This window comes from Diabrotica virgifera, chromosome 9, assembly GCF_917563875.1.
Source record: "Diabrotica virgifera virgifera chromosome 9, PGI_DIABVI_V3a".
NCBI classification, from domain to species: Eukaryota; Metazoa; Arthropoda; class Insecta; order Coleoptera; family Chrysomelidae; genus Diabrotica; species Diabrotica virgifera.
This window is the reverse complement of record NC_065451.1, coordinates 31,199,442-31,215,161: the sequence shown is the minus strand read 5'-3', so window position 1 is coordinate 31,215,161 and position 15,720 is coordinate 31,199,442. Positions and strand designations below refer to the sequence as shown.

Sequence of the window (15,720 nt, the reverse complement as noted above, 5' to 3'; positions counted from 1 at the left end):
AACAAAAGCGAAATGGTGAGAGGTGGTTTTCTGAAGAACGGAGGTGGGCCCCTATACAGCCCACTAGTGAAACAGGAAACCACCTTTCATATGGTAAATTTATCGATTTTAATCATACATATTTATATTTATTTATTTGAAAATTTTATCTATACATATTTTAAAGATAAAAAAGATCATATCAATATACTGTTGTGATCTGCTTCTTATTAATTTTATATTGATTATTATTTATTTAATTAATCATTTAATTGTCGCAAATCATATATCAAAATTGAATAAAAAATCTCAGGGTGCCTTTTAATATATAAAAAAAAACAAATTATCTTACGTTATATTTATCTTCTCTCGTGGGTTCAGTATCTCTGAGTTGATCCTAATCGGGATAAAATAGGGAAAGAAAATAAAGCAAACTATTAAAATAAAAATACAGAATTGTCTTTTATTTATCAAATTAATACTCTGAAAACTATCGAATCTAAAAAACCTGTGGACACAGATGTCCGAATGAAATTTATACCACTTAAAGTTATTATCTTTACAAAAAAAAACAATTTATCGGTTTGTTCCCGATGACTTTGGTAAAACAAACTAAACCAAACAAATTTATGTCTTCGCAAGGTTACCTATATTTACTATTTATATTTTGAAATATTGGAACTTTAATTCATATGCTTTTTACTCAAAAATTTATTTCCCGAACATAAAATCTCTTTCACATAAATTGACTGACCTTTTGCTTCCCTCACTTGGATGTCTTCTCGTGACCCCAAACAGCTCTCCCTCGTTGATTATGTTAAAGGCTACTCATCAAAGCCTCTCTCCGTTGTCCAGCTTCAAAACTGTCAGCATACCAGCACTAATTCTCCAACAAACCGTGTTTCTTTGACACGTTCTCGATTCAAACAAAACTCCAAAAATTCTCTGCTCTCCTTCTCACAATACTACAGAATCAAAGAGGTATTTCGTCTCGATTTGATCTGTCGCTCGTTCCACTTTTCAACACTATTCTCCACTATCAACCAGCCACTGATATATGCTAACTATCTACTCCACTTAACACGTCGAAAACCGCTTCTTCTCGCTGCCAACAACATAATGAATAATTTTTTAACCTCTCTCAATCATCCAATCCATCTTTTCCCCTTCCACATTTCAAGAATCAGAACATTGACTTTTCCATTTGACAAACAACAGTCACCCTCAAATCTGTTCCGACAATCCTAATTACTTTCGGAGAAACTCTCCCACATATACTCGTATTGAAATGAAGATATTAAAATTCCAACTTTCTTTTCAATTATCAATTTCGAGAAATATTGATAATTACCTATACAGTAAACAATTTTTTTCCATTTTAAATCTAAATACATAGTTCTTTTCACTTTAATTATTCACAAAAGTCTTTAATGGTTCCGCGGAAAGCTCGTTAAAAGAGAAATCTATTTACATTCTACCTAATTCTAATAAATTTTAAAACAGCTCAATATACAGGGTGTATCAAATTTATGTGCCCGCGTTATTAAAAAAATTTAATTTAATTTTTATTTTGCTTTTGATTGATAAAATGCAAACACAATAATACATATTTTATTTATATAAATTTTATTTATATAAAATTTAATTTCACATATAATTTTAAAAATCTTAGTGTGTTGTGTATTGTCCAGTATACCATTTTAATCTTTTATTTATTTATTTACCTATTTATTCATTTTATATTTACACCTTTATTTTATTTATATTTATTGTGTTCAATATATACAAACGGATATGGGTCAACTCTCTAGGGAACTGAACCAAAAATGAACCTCAAGGATCAACCTGGTATAAGGATAATGCAGGTGAACGTGGGTCGAGCAAAACGCGCACACGATCTGGTCCACGCGAAAGCCTGCACGCTACAAATAGACTTACTCATCGTCCCGGAACCTAACAAAAAATGTAATGATGTAATCATTGCAACCGAAAGGCTATCCAGACGCATAAAAAATTGGAATGTCCTCGACGAACAGTTATTCACCTACCACTGTTACATAACGTACGAGGTGATGGTTAAAGGGAGGGTTCTAAGAAAACCGATAGGTCGAAGAGAGAAAATATTAAACAAAAACAGGTACCTATCGGAGATTAAAAAAATCGACGAAGACGCAATAACAGATCTCGGCCAACTCAGGAAGACACTCATTAACGCCGTTGAGTTGGCCACAGAGAAGACAAAAAATAACGAAAGAACCCCCTATTGGTGGACGGATGAGATAAGAGAACTACGTGAAGTGTGCCTCCGAGCTAGGAGGAATTACACAAGAAGCCAGGGCAACCCCGAGCTCAATGAGATATATAAAACAGCGAAGAGGAAACTAAATAACAAAATAAAGAAAGAGAAAAAGGAAAGGTGGCAGAATCTGATAGACGCGCTAGAAAATGATATGGGGAGACGCATACAAAATAACGATGAAGTCTCTCAAAATGATCGCCCCATACAGACTAGACGAAGAACTTCGGCGTGAATCTGCGGAACTTCTCTTTCCTGCCAAGGAGGAGCAAGCTTTCCTGAAGATTTTCCCCACGGTAGTGGAGGAGTTTACGGAGGAAGAAATAAAAGCCGCTGGTCAGGAAATTAAATCGGGAAAAGCTCCCGGCCCCGATGGTCTGCCACCTGAGGCACTGAAGATAATAGCAACAGAGAAACCAGGTTTGATCAGAAGAGTATTTAACAATCTACTGCGGAACCAAGAGTTTCCCAGGGAATTAAAGGAAGCAAACCTGGTATTGCTACTCAAGTCTGGGAAACCCCCCGACTCGGCATCCTCTTACAGGCCGATATGCCTTCTAAACTGTCTTGGCAAGTTTTACGAAATTCTTGTGAAGAAGAGGCTGGAAGGGGTATTGGCAAGTGAGAGAGCTCTATCCAGTCAACAATTCGGATTTCGAAAAGGTCGATCAGCAGTAGATGCAGCGATCTGGATTAGAGACGCGGCACAAACAAGTAGAAAGAGGTGGGTGGTACTTGTTCTATTGGACATTAAAAACGCCTTCAACTCGGCGAACTGGGGCCTCATCATCGACAGGATTGCCGAGCTGGGGGCCCCAGATTACATGTCCAATATAATAAAGGACTACCTATCGGAAAGAAGCGTATGCATAACGAAGAAAAATAAGATGAATATGACTGCTGGAGTACCCCAAGGGTCAGTCCTGGGACCCACACTATGGAACATATTATACAATGGTGTACTAGAGGTAAATAGAACACAAGGAGTAAGGGCAATAGCATACGCAGACGACCTAGCCCTACTAATCGAGGACGACACGAATCGGGGCATCATACAACGAATTAAAATTGGCAGTAGAAAAGACTGAGATAATTATCTTGAGGGGACGGCGGGATCGAAAAGACATTAATTTTCGGTTCAGAGGCTTCGAACTAAAACCCCAGAAAACAGTTAAGTATTTGGGAATAATCTTCGACGATAGAAGGTCATTCGGCCCACATATACAGGAAGCATGTCGGAAAGCGGAGGCAAGGACCTCAGTCCTACAAAAATGAATGCCGAATATAGGAGGCCCTGGATCACACAAACGGGCAGTAATGCTACAATCCATTATGTCAATAATATTATACGGGGCCCCAGTGTGGCATGAGGTCGTAAATAAAGCCAAATACAGAGACATGCTTCTCAGAGCGCAAAGAAAACCCCTGATCAGAGTGTGTAGCGCGTACAGAACCGTATCAACCGTTGCCCTACAGGTAGTGGCCGGAGCTGTGCCGGTGCACATTCTGACAGAGGAGAGGGTACGAATGCATCGAAGGGGTAACGGAGCTATAAGTTCAGGACCAGAAGAAAGAAGAAGAAGCCTGGAAAGTTGGCAGGATCAGTGGTCAAGAGAAACAGGCAAAGCCGCCTGGACGAGGACCCTTATCCCTGATGTAGTGAGGTGGTATGAATGCAGACACAGGCGCGTTAACTATTATTTCACACAATTTTTGACGGGGCATGGATCCTTTCAGTCATATACATAACGTATAAGAAAGACTGAGGACGATCTGTGTACCGAGTGTGGAGTAGTGGATGACGCGCACCACGTGATATTCGTATGCCCTGTATATCATGCAGGGCGAACCTCGCTGCAGCTGAGGATGGGGTCCCCTCTGGGTGAGCCCCAAGAATTAATGCATAAAGCCATTATGAATGAAAAAATGTTTGACTTGATCATTGGATTTGTCACTGAAACGATGAAGCATAAGGAAGAAAGAGAGAGGAGACTCCAACAAAGATAATCTGTTTGTATTTCTTTTGAACATGTGTCGTTTTGCGCCGACCGGGGTGGGTAGCCAATATACAACTCCCACTTCTGCCGGGGCAGTCATTTAAAATAAAAGAATTTTTAATCCTAGTGTTAGTTAATGTTAGATGTTTTGTTTTTCATGTGCTTATATCTTGTTGTGTTGTGAGTGTATAGATGAATGGGCCACTCCTACAGGGGGTGGGGAATGAAAGTTTAGTTGTTCTCACTAACTGTTTAGTAATTCTTAGCCAGTTTACGGTGGATGGGATGATAGCGTGGTCGCGCCCCCTCACCCATTATCATGCAGATAGGTCGGTTGCCTTACGGACCCTGGCTGGCTGCATGCGTGGATGGGGTGGCGAAACCGGGTTGTCATGACAGTCACAGAGCGCACGCAGAGAGTGCTAGACGGGGGTGACGAACAAAGCTGGCGGGTCAGAGCTATGCCCGCTAAGGTCGGTTCCTGGCCCGCCGGTTGGAGAAAGAGGAGGTGAGTTTAGTTGGTAGGCGGCTCGCTACGGTTAGGCGTAGAGAGTTGAATCCAACACACCTGGGACACCTTCCCAGAAGTCTTTAGAAGATTCTCACCTCCCAAAAAAAAAAAAAAGTTTAGAGGAAGAAGGGTGTACTTATACATAAATATATGATAACTACATACGTTTCTAAGTATGTAGTCAGACACTACCTTCAAATATCCCCTTTATAATTAAAAACGTCATGAAATTAATAAAAGGCCAACGCCGTAGTATAAAACTAAATAGAGTCTACGGCTTGGTCTAGAATTAACTAGCGTCTGATCGGCTTATGGAGGAGCGGTAAGACAAGGGATAAGGGCTTGCAGCTTGGTGATACTCCTCCATAGATCCCTACCGAAAGGCGCTGACGCCTAATAACGGTATAATATATATATACAGGGTGCGCCAAACCTCTGGTCTTCTTTGATTACGGCTAAACTATGAGATATACAAAAAAATGTTTATAACAAAACTAATGTGTATCAAAGAGATCTATAATTTAAAATTATTTTCAATTATACAGGGTGAGTCAGAACGACGGTATGAACCAAAGTTGTATTTTTTTAAATGGAACACCCTGTATATTAAATCATTTTTGAATATATTATTTAAAAATATGAAAAATTTGTATAAGGTCTTATAGGCTCAAAGTTAATAATTTTCGAAATATTTACATTTTTATTGAGAAAAATGGTAATATTTATAGGGTTGTGGATTATGTTTCCAAAGAAATAAAAATTTAGGTGATAGGTCAAAGTTTTTAAAATATAGTTTTATTTTTAAATAATTTAATATTTTTTACTTTTAGCCATAAAATATACAGTGTGATCACTATTTGCAAATACAAAATTTTCTCATTTTTTTTTTAAATGCGACACCCTGTATATTAGTTTTGCGTTTTGTAGTAAATATTACAACCTTTCTTTTGGTATAAGGTTGTATGTACCTAGCATGTTTCGTTTTGTAGATATTTTAAAAAAACTATAGATTTTACGTTTTTGCGGATTTTTAATTTAAAAATTTTTTTGCAAAAAAAATAATAATAATCTGGTTTTAGAAACATACACTAAAATATAAAATATGAAAATAAAAACGTAATTAAAGATTAAAATATATCGTATGCTAGTACAATTCAATTGAATTTAATAACTTTAAATTATTTTACAAAAAATATTTTACCATATTAATGAATGCATAAATTAGTTACTAAATTAAATAAACAACCAGATTTTAAATCAACCGTAGTAATTTTTCTACTACAGCAACTTTCCTGTACCAAATTAATTGTTAGTTAAATTGTATTTAGTTAAACTTTTAATTTACCTTTTTTTACTTACATACATCTTGAGAATATAAAAATTATTATAAAGTATGCTTTGAAACAAATGAATGTTAAATGTATCAGCCAAATTATTTATTAATATAAATAGTATTTACTGGTGTCACAAAAACTGGTAATACTTTTGTTGTTGAAATTTTTGTAACAATTTTTTATATTTTAAATTTTAATTTTTTAACCGAAGTTTTTTTGGATATGACATTTGTTTTGGGCGAAACCATTAGAAATTATTACCAGCTATTGTGACACGAGTAGGTACATAGATACTATTTACTTCTTAATATACTTCCATAACGTTCATTTGTTTCAAAGCATACTTTATACGTTCTCAAGACGTAGGTAAATTAAAAAGTTATTAACTGATCTTACTCGTAAATACAATATAACTAACAATTAATTTGGTACAGGAAAGTTGCGGTAGAAGAATTACTACGATTGATTTAAAATTTAGTTGTTTATTTAATTTAGTAACTAATTTATGTATTCATTAATATGGTAAAATATTTTTTGTAAAATAATTTAAAGTTATTAAATTCAATTGAATTGTACTAGCATACGATTTATTTTAATCTTTAATTACGTTTTTATTTTCATATTTTATATTTTAGTGTATGTTTCTAAAACAAGATTATAATTATTTTTTTTTTGCAAAAAAATTTTTAAATAAAAAATCCGCAAAAACGTAAAATCTATAGTTTTTTTAAAATATCTACAAAACGAAACATGCTAGGTACATACAACCTTATACCAAAAGAAAGGTTGTAATATTTACTACAAAACGCAAAACTAATATACAGGGTGTCGCATTTAAAAAAAAATGAGAAAATTTTGTATTTGCAAATAGTGATCACACTGTATATTTTATGGCTAAAAGTAAAAAATATTAAATTATTTAAAAATAAAACTATATTTTAAAAACTTTGACCTATCACCTAAATTTTTATTTCCTTGGAAACATAATCCACAACCCTATAAATATTACCATTTTTCTCAATAAAAATGTAAATATTTCGAAAATTATTAACTTTAGGCCTATAAGACCTTATACAAATTTTTCATATTTTTAAATAATATATTCAAAAATGATTTAATATACAGGGTGTTCCATTTAAAAAAATACAACTTTGGTTCATACCGTCGTTCTGACTCACCCTGTATAATTGAAAATAATTTTAAATTATAGATCTCTTTGATACACATTAGTTTTGTTATAAACATTTTTTTGTATATCTCATAGTTTAGCCGTAATCAAAGAAGACCAGAGGTTTGGCGCACCCTGTATATAATTATAAACGTCTAGGTAATTATCTCGAACTATAATTCTTTCATTTGAATAGCCCCTTGGAATTCTCATAATGCTTTTCAATTATTAGCTTAAGTATAAATACGAAGCAAGTTTTCAATCCTAATAGCAAATAATTAATATTGAAAAATATCAACAATCACTAAAAGATTTTTAAATTGAAAACTTACTGGTACATCCCCATGTATACGCCTCCAAGACTTCTACAATTTGCAAGTCATATGGATGCTGCAGTAAAGACGATAGGGAAGGAATTCTAAACCTTGCAATTCAAATCCCCCGTCTGCAGCCGGCTAGGAACTGAAAGATGCACCATAGTTACTCTACTGAGTAATACGAAAATAAAATAATAAAAATGTGTACCATTTTTATTCGGCTGCAATACGTAGGAAAAACAATCTTACTTTTTAATTAGAATAAGGAGTGCAGCCAGTCCCTTTAACTGCAGTTTTCTGCTCTTATTGGAGCGTCATCAGAAGGAACGTAGGCACTGTTCTCCTTAATCCAATCAAATTGCATCGAAAGGTTTTCCCAAATATTGCAGCCAAAGTGATGGTAATGGGTGGCTAGCGCCATCTGGCCGTAAAAATACGAAGCAAGTTTTCAATCCTAATAGCAAATAATTAATATTGAAAAATATCAACAATCACTAAAAGATTTTTAAATTGAAAACTTACTGGTACATCCCCATGTATACGCCTCCAAGACTTCTACAATTTGCAAGTCATATGGATGCTGCAGTAAAGACGATAGGGAAGGAATTCTAAACCTTGCAATTCAAATCCCCCGTCTGCAGCCGGCTAGGAACTGAAAGATGCACCATAGTTACTCTACTGAGTAATACGAAAATAAAATAATAAAAATGTGTACCATTTTTATTCGGCTGCAATACGTAGGAAAAACAATCTTACTTTTTAATTAGAATAAGGAGTGCAGCCAGTCCCTTTAACTGCAGTTTTCTGCTCTTATTGGAGCGTCATCAGAAGGAACGTAGGCACTGTTCTCCTTAATCCAATCAAATTGCATCGAAAGGTTTTCCCAAATATTGCAGCCAAAGTGATGGTAATGGGTGGCTAGCGCCATCTGGCCGTAAAAATACGAAGCAAGTTTTCAATCCTAATAGCAAATAATTAATATTGAAAAATATCAACAATCACTAAAAGATTTTTAAATTGAAAACTTACTGGTACATCCCCATGTATACGCCTCCAAGACTTCTACAATTTGCAAGTCATATGGATGCTGCAGTAAAGACGATAGGGAAGGAATTCTAAACCTTGCAATTCAAATCCCCCGTCTGCAGCCGGCTAGGAACTGAAAGATGCACCATAGTTACTCTACTGAGTAATACGAAAATAAAATAATAAAAATGTGTACCATTTTTATTCGGCTGCAATACGTAGGAAAAACAATCTTACTTTTTAATTAGAATAAGGAGTGCAGCCAGTCCCTTTAACTGCAGTTTTCTGCTCTTATTGGAGCGTCATCAGAAGGAACGTAGGCACTGTTCTCCTTAATCCAATCAAATTGCATCGAAAGGTTTTCCCAAATATTGCAGCCAAAGTGATTACCATCAGTATTTTATAAATGCTAGAATATTCCACAGGGTGTTGCGAACTTTGAGAAAAAAACACAGTTTGATTCGTACACCCGGTATACAGTGAAAATTTACCTGTTTGGCAAAAATATTATTAGGGGGATATTGACAAAGAATAGGGCTATAACATATTTAAAAAATCATTTAAATCGGACAACAGGTTTAGGAGATACGCGACATCAAAAATGACCCATTTTTTAGGGTGCCCGTTTTCTATGACGCGCAGTTTAGTTTGATTTTTATAAGTAATTTATGATATTTGGTCTTCATCAAGTAATTATGACCGAAAATGTAAGAAAAACCCGTCAACAACAGAAGGAGCAACAGCAACTTGAAAGTCAGGTTAACCGACTAGAATCTGACGTGAAAAGTGGCATTGAGGAGCTAAAATCGCTTATAGGAGAACAAAATATGGATGAGAGTTCTAAACCTAATTCCAGTAGTAAGAATATCTTAGAAAGAATTAAAATGCTGGAAGATAATTTTCAAAGATCCCTTAACAGTATCAAAAGCGACATAGAAAAACTAAGAGACACGTCTAATTACTCTAAAAAAAAAGGATGGAATATCAACTACTTGCTAAACGGTATTGTGTTTAACAATATGCCAGAGAGTGAGGAACAACTACATCAACAGGTAGCAAAAATCATTAGTAATACATTAAACATACAAATATCCGAAAACGATATTTATTACTGCTATCGAATTGCCAAAAACAAGATCGAGCTGCCAGTCAAAGGAAACCTCGACCAACGGCTGTTATGTTTACAAATAAATGGAAGCGTGATGTAGTGTTCAGAAACAAATCGAAATTGAAGGGCAGTGGATTTGTTTTAATGGAACTCCTCACAAGAGAAAATCAAGCTCTTTATAAATTCGGCTACAAGTGCTGTTGGTCGTGGAAAGGCCAAATTTTTGCAAGTGTCGGTGGTGAAAAGAAACAAATTACGAGTTTGGATATGGGAGACTAAATCATAAGATCACTGACTACACATTTTATTGAATTTAAAAACTGTGTTCTCTTAAAAAAATTTGATATACTAGCAGTTAGTGAAACTTGGCTTACAAATTCATTACCAACAAGGATATAGGTATAGATGGGTATAACGTGATAAGAAGAGATAGAAATGGAAAAGGGGGAGGTGTGGCATTCTATGTTAAATCTCAAATTAAACATAGAGTGCTACAAACAAATAGTAACAGTATTGAACACCTTTGCTTGGAATTGTTCATAAGTAATAAATCGTATGGATTCTGTGTTGAATACAAACCACCTAAGTTTAATGTCAGACATTTTTTTGATGAGTTTGAGAATATTCTATCTGATGTTTTGCCGTTGATTGAAACATTTTATTGTACTGGTGACTTCAATGTTAATTTGTTAAATACTGATTGTCCTAATACTAGAGTTGTCCGTGATTTTTTTGAAACAATGGGGGTTACATCAAGTCATAGATCAGCCGACTAGAATTACATCTAGTACTGCAACCCTAATTGATTATATTTTAACTACAAAACGAAGAACAATTCTTGATGTTGCCGTGGAATATGTTGATTTTAGTGACCACAAATTGTTGATATCTAATATAAATATAGAAATTAAAAAGAAAGAAATTGTTTATAAGACTGTAAGAAACTTTAAAGCAATAAATCATACCGTATTTTATGAGGAATTACAATCTCTACCGTGGCGAAATATTTTTGATATTGAGAGTATTGATGATAACGTAGAGTTTCTTACTAATAATATAATATGCTTACTGGATCGTCATGCTCCCTATGTAACCTATAAAATTTCGAAAAATTACGCACCATGGATGACTGACACTTTACGTATTATGAAAAAAGAAAGGGACAAAGTATTAAGTTTATACAAGAAATACAAAAACATGCAAACTTGGTAGGAATACAAATCAATTAGAAATATGTTTACTTTAGCTGCCAGAAGAGAAAAAAATGGTTTCTATTCAAAAAAATTGGATAATAAAAACGGGAAGGATCTTTGGAATTCCTTAAAAGTTATAGGTCTTGGTAGGGAAACTCAAAATTATACGCAAGTGTCAGAAAATTTAAGTGATATTTCGGCAATGAATGACTACCTATTTTATAAATTGTGTTCCCACTATGAATCCTAATTTAACACTTAAAAACTTTTAAGTTAATTTTGCCGCTGTGTGTACAAAAAAAATATTTTAGATGGTCAAAATGTGAAAAAAATACTTTCTGAATACTATTTTCTACACAACTACCATCTGACAGTATCTTAGCCTATTTGGAACGTATTAAATAAATTTCTCACTGTATCAGAGCAAAACAGTGTCGGATCTCTTCAGTGCCTTCAGCTCTGTTCAGCTCTTCCACACTATGCAGTTTGTTAATATTCGCGGTGTGCAAGTACTTGAACGGGATACGAGAATCAATCGTGCGAGAATAGCGGAGAAATATTGCAACTTTCTTAAATAATTCATGTTGTCAATTGAAATTGTCAAATTGACATATATTTCATACCTACTATCACTGAAGAAGAAAAATTATATATTGCTCCACAATATTGATATGATATACAATTATTATATAAAGGAAAATTTAATTAATTGTATTTTGCTTGCAGTACTGCATTTTAATAACTAATTTTATTTACTACATACAATTGTTTACGTTTAAATAACATAACCTGAATCTTATTTTTTCTTATTATTTTTTTGGACTATGGCCTTGACAATTATTATCCAGTAACCAGGACTAATATAATTGGCCAATATAATTAAAAATGCGAATAATGTTGCTGAGCATAGAAACCAGATGTCGCTATGCGGAACTTGCACGGTCCCAATGAATGAATGAATGAATGAACTTTATTCAAAAAAAAATTTACAGCTTTGTATACATATATAAATAAAATATTTGAGTAAAGTAGTACATATACCGATAAGTGTCTACACACTTGTTTCGGTTACATAATAATATAAATAGGTATAATTTATAATCTATAAAACTATGAATAAAAATTTGAAATTAAAATGATATAGATTATTCAATTCGAGGGAAATATAAATTCAACAATATGTACAATATAAAATTTATAAAAATCAATTTAAGTTAAAAATATTAATGTCTAATAATATAATAAAAAGTAACAAAAACATTTAAATCTAACAATTCAATCTACCAATGGATCATTATAATATATCAAAGTAGTTGTGTATAATTGATCTGTCTGTATTCAAAAGAAATATTTTCAATTGGTGTTTAAAACTATGTAAATTAACAATGTACCTAATATAGTCCGGAATAGTATTATATAGTTTGGGAGCCATGTAAATATACGATTTTTGTGTACTAGTTTTATTCATAAGAGGAACAATAAAATGGTCTCTTTGACGAGTATTATATTGGTGTGTTGGTAGTGCATCTAAACTTTTATTTGAATAAAACCTGATGCCAGAACACAGATAGTATAACTGCCTTACATCCAAAATTTTCATTTCAGTATATAGACTATCAGATGCATACACTGTACTTCTGGACAAGATTAATTTAAGAAATTTTCTTTGCATAATTTCTAGGGAGGTGATATGTGTTTTAAAAGTTGAACCCCATACTAAAATTCCATATGGCAGATGAGTTTCAACCAATGCAAAATATAAAGTTTTCAAGTGATTGGTAGGTACCAGTTGTTTTAGTTTTCTAAATTTGTACAGTATTACTCTTAATTTATTTATTAAATACTTTATATGTAGATCCCATTTCATGTGGGGGTCTATAATAATCCCTAAATATTTCATTTTCTTTTCAGGTGCAATGGACATTGATTGTGTAATACATAAGTGGTTAAATTGAGGAGCACCCGAAGAATAGCAACTAAATGGTAGATAATTGGTTTTACTTAGGTTGACTGTTAATAATTTATAGTCCAACCATTGTTTAATTTTTAGAAAGTCAATTTCAGCTATATGTTTTAGTTCTTCCCAATTGGTAGCATTGTAGAATATTACGGTGTCATCTGCAAAGCCGATAATGCTTCCAGTAGATTCCAATGAAAATAAACCATTTATATATATGTTAAACAGGATAGGTCCAAGTATTGAACATTGTGGAACTCCATAATCAATAATACGTGGACTACTCTCTACATCGCTTATTTTTACAGTTTGTTGTCTGTTAGTTAGATAACTATCAAACAGTTTTAGTGATTTATTTCGTATACCAATATCTTCCATAGATTGCAAAAGTAAATGATGACTAACTGTGTCAAAAGCTTTTGATAGATCTATAAATATGCACAAACACGGCTTACTTTCATTAAAAGATTTATTTATTTTTGAGGTTAGTGAAAGAATGGCATCTTGTGTGGATGTATTTTCCCTAAAACCAAATTGTTTTTCTGAAAGTATTTTGTACTTTCCTAGGTAAGATACTAATCTAGTTTTGATTACATTTTTAAATATTTTTGAAATGTGGGTAATGAGAGATATAGGTCGATAGTTATTCATATCAGTCGAGTTTCCTTTTTTATATACTGGAGTCACAATAGCATGCTTAAAAGCTGAAGGATAAATAGAACTGTCCACACATTTATTCAGTATGTATGTCAAAGGTTCAGTGATATAATCAGAAATACTTTTAATTGTTTCTGCTTTTATATTGTCAATACCGACTGCTTTACCATTTTTTAATCCGAATATTATATTTTTTATTTCATCACTTGCAATCGGTGCAAATACAAAAGAATTAGAGACAGTATGTCTGTTAGAAATGTATTCATGATCTTGATGTATTTTAGTTGCTAGTTTTTTACCGATTTCACTAAAATGTTTATTGAATTCATTAGTAATATCCAACTTTTCGCTTAATAATTTGTTTGTGTTTGCTTGCTTTATACTGTCAATTCCTTCATCTCGTTTTTTCGTCTTGGTAATTTGTTGTACCACTTTCCATATACTTTGACAGTTGCCTTCGTTGCTCTCAATTTGCTGTTGGTAATATCGAAATTTTGCTTTTTGTATTAGCGAAGTTAATTTATTTCTGTATATTTTGTATCTGTTTTTTAGAATAATGTTATTTGGGTCGTTATGAAGTTTAGTATACATTTTATTTTTTTTATTTACAGAAATTAGCAGTCCGCTTGTTATCCAAGTAGCGATTTTATCACGTTTCCTTCTTAGCTGTTTTTTCTCACTACTCGCTTTCAGGTTATGTTTCAAGATTCTTATAAATGTATTCGTCGCAACTTCTGGGTCCTGTAAAGAATATATTGAATCCCATTTAGTATTTTGAAATGTATAAGTTAACTATGTTGTATTAATAACATTTCTGAATTTTCGAGCGTTTTTTTGTATGCTTCCACCAGTTACTAATTGTAGAATTGTTATATAATGATCAGTAACTGAAGATTTCAAGACTAGTGGCAAAACATAGTCCAAATTGTTAACTTCTGTTTTCAAAAAAATATGATCTAAACATGATCTACACTTTAATATATTCCTACACACAAAAACTTGGCAAGGGTATTATATCTCTCTAGCCACGCTAACACTCACTGATTAAGAATCAACTATTTAACCTTCCGTTACTCGCGCCAACTTTTTGTGATCGAATACTCGCGCACGGTGCAGAAGACCGGGTCCAAAAATATGGGTCAGCAATATTTGAAAAAATTTTTTTTTTGCAAAATTGTGTACAATTATATTATTTAATGAATATATGATCATATAATTGTGTAAATATGCGTTTGTGTCAACATTATATTACTTTAACAAAAAGTAATTTTGTTAATCATCATCTTCATACGTTTCCTCGTCAGTCGATACTTCCTCAAATAATTTTAATAATCTTTGCTTCTCCTTCTCGTAATCAATATCTAAATATAAATAAACAAATATATAAACATTAAAAATAAGAAAAACACCTTAAATTACCTGACTAATTAAAACTTACTACTTTTAATTACCTGACTAATTAATAGGTCTTGCCTAATAATAAAAGTACAATACTCTTTTTTACACTGCACGTGGACTTCACACACAGTTGACTGATGACTGAAGAGGTATATGCAGCAGCAATTGAAAATATGCACTACAATCAGAGTTACAGGCAGTTATTTAGAGACCCGGTCTCATACACCGTGTGCGAGTAACGGAGAACAATTATGATGATGAATATTTGAGCGCAAAATACTAAAGAAGATATTTGGACCAACACATTGCAGCGATGGTTCGCGGAGAATTAAAATGAACCACGAGCTGGATGAACTAATGCAGAGCGCAGATATTATTAGATTTGTAAAGTCTCAAAGACTAAACTGGCTTGGTCACTTAGAAAGAATGCCAGATAATCGAGCTGTGAAAGTAATCCAGAGATGGAAGCCTCAAGGAAATAGAACAAGAGGAAGGCCCCGTAAAAGATGGATAGGATAGAGATAGACGACGTAGAGGGGGATCTTAAAACCATGAACATCAGGCCGTAGCGAAGGAAAGTATCCGACAGGGCAGAATGGAAAAACATTGTTAAGCAGGCCAAGACTCACAAAATGGTTGTAGCGCCATTAGAAGAAGAAGCTTTGAAATAAAACCCACGCAGCTCAAACATTTGCCCTTCCAAACCCTGAAAATCTAAACGAATACTTCATTAACGTGAGTAAAAATATAACATCAACTATTCAGTCTCAACAAGATCC

General features: G+C 33.4%; 1 protein-coding gene and 1 long non-coding RNA gene across 12 annotated transcripts in view; one reads left to right on the top strand and one right to left on the bottom strand.

Moving 5' to 3' along the window:
- The window catches only part of LOC126892650 (zinc finger protein OZF-like), a 348,853-nt gene that overhangs the window by 235,568 nt on the left and 97,565 nt on the right, over positions 1 to 15,720 (bottom strand). The window lies entirely within an intron of this gene.
- Positions 1 to 15,720, top strand: part of LOC126892655 (uncharacterized) — a 238,824-nt gene that overhangs the window by 174,664 nt on the left and 48,440 nt on the right. The gene's annotated exons all lie outside the window — the stretch shown is intronic.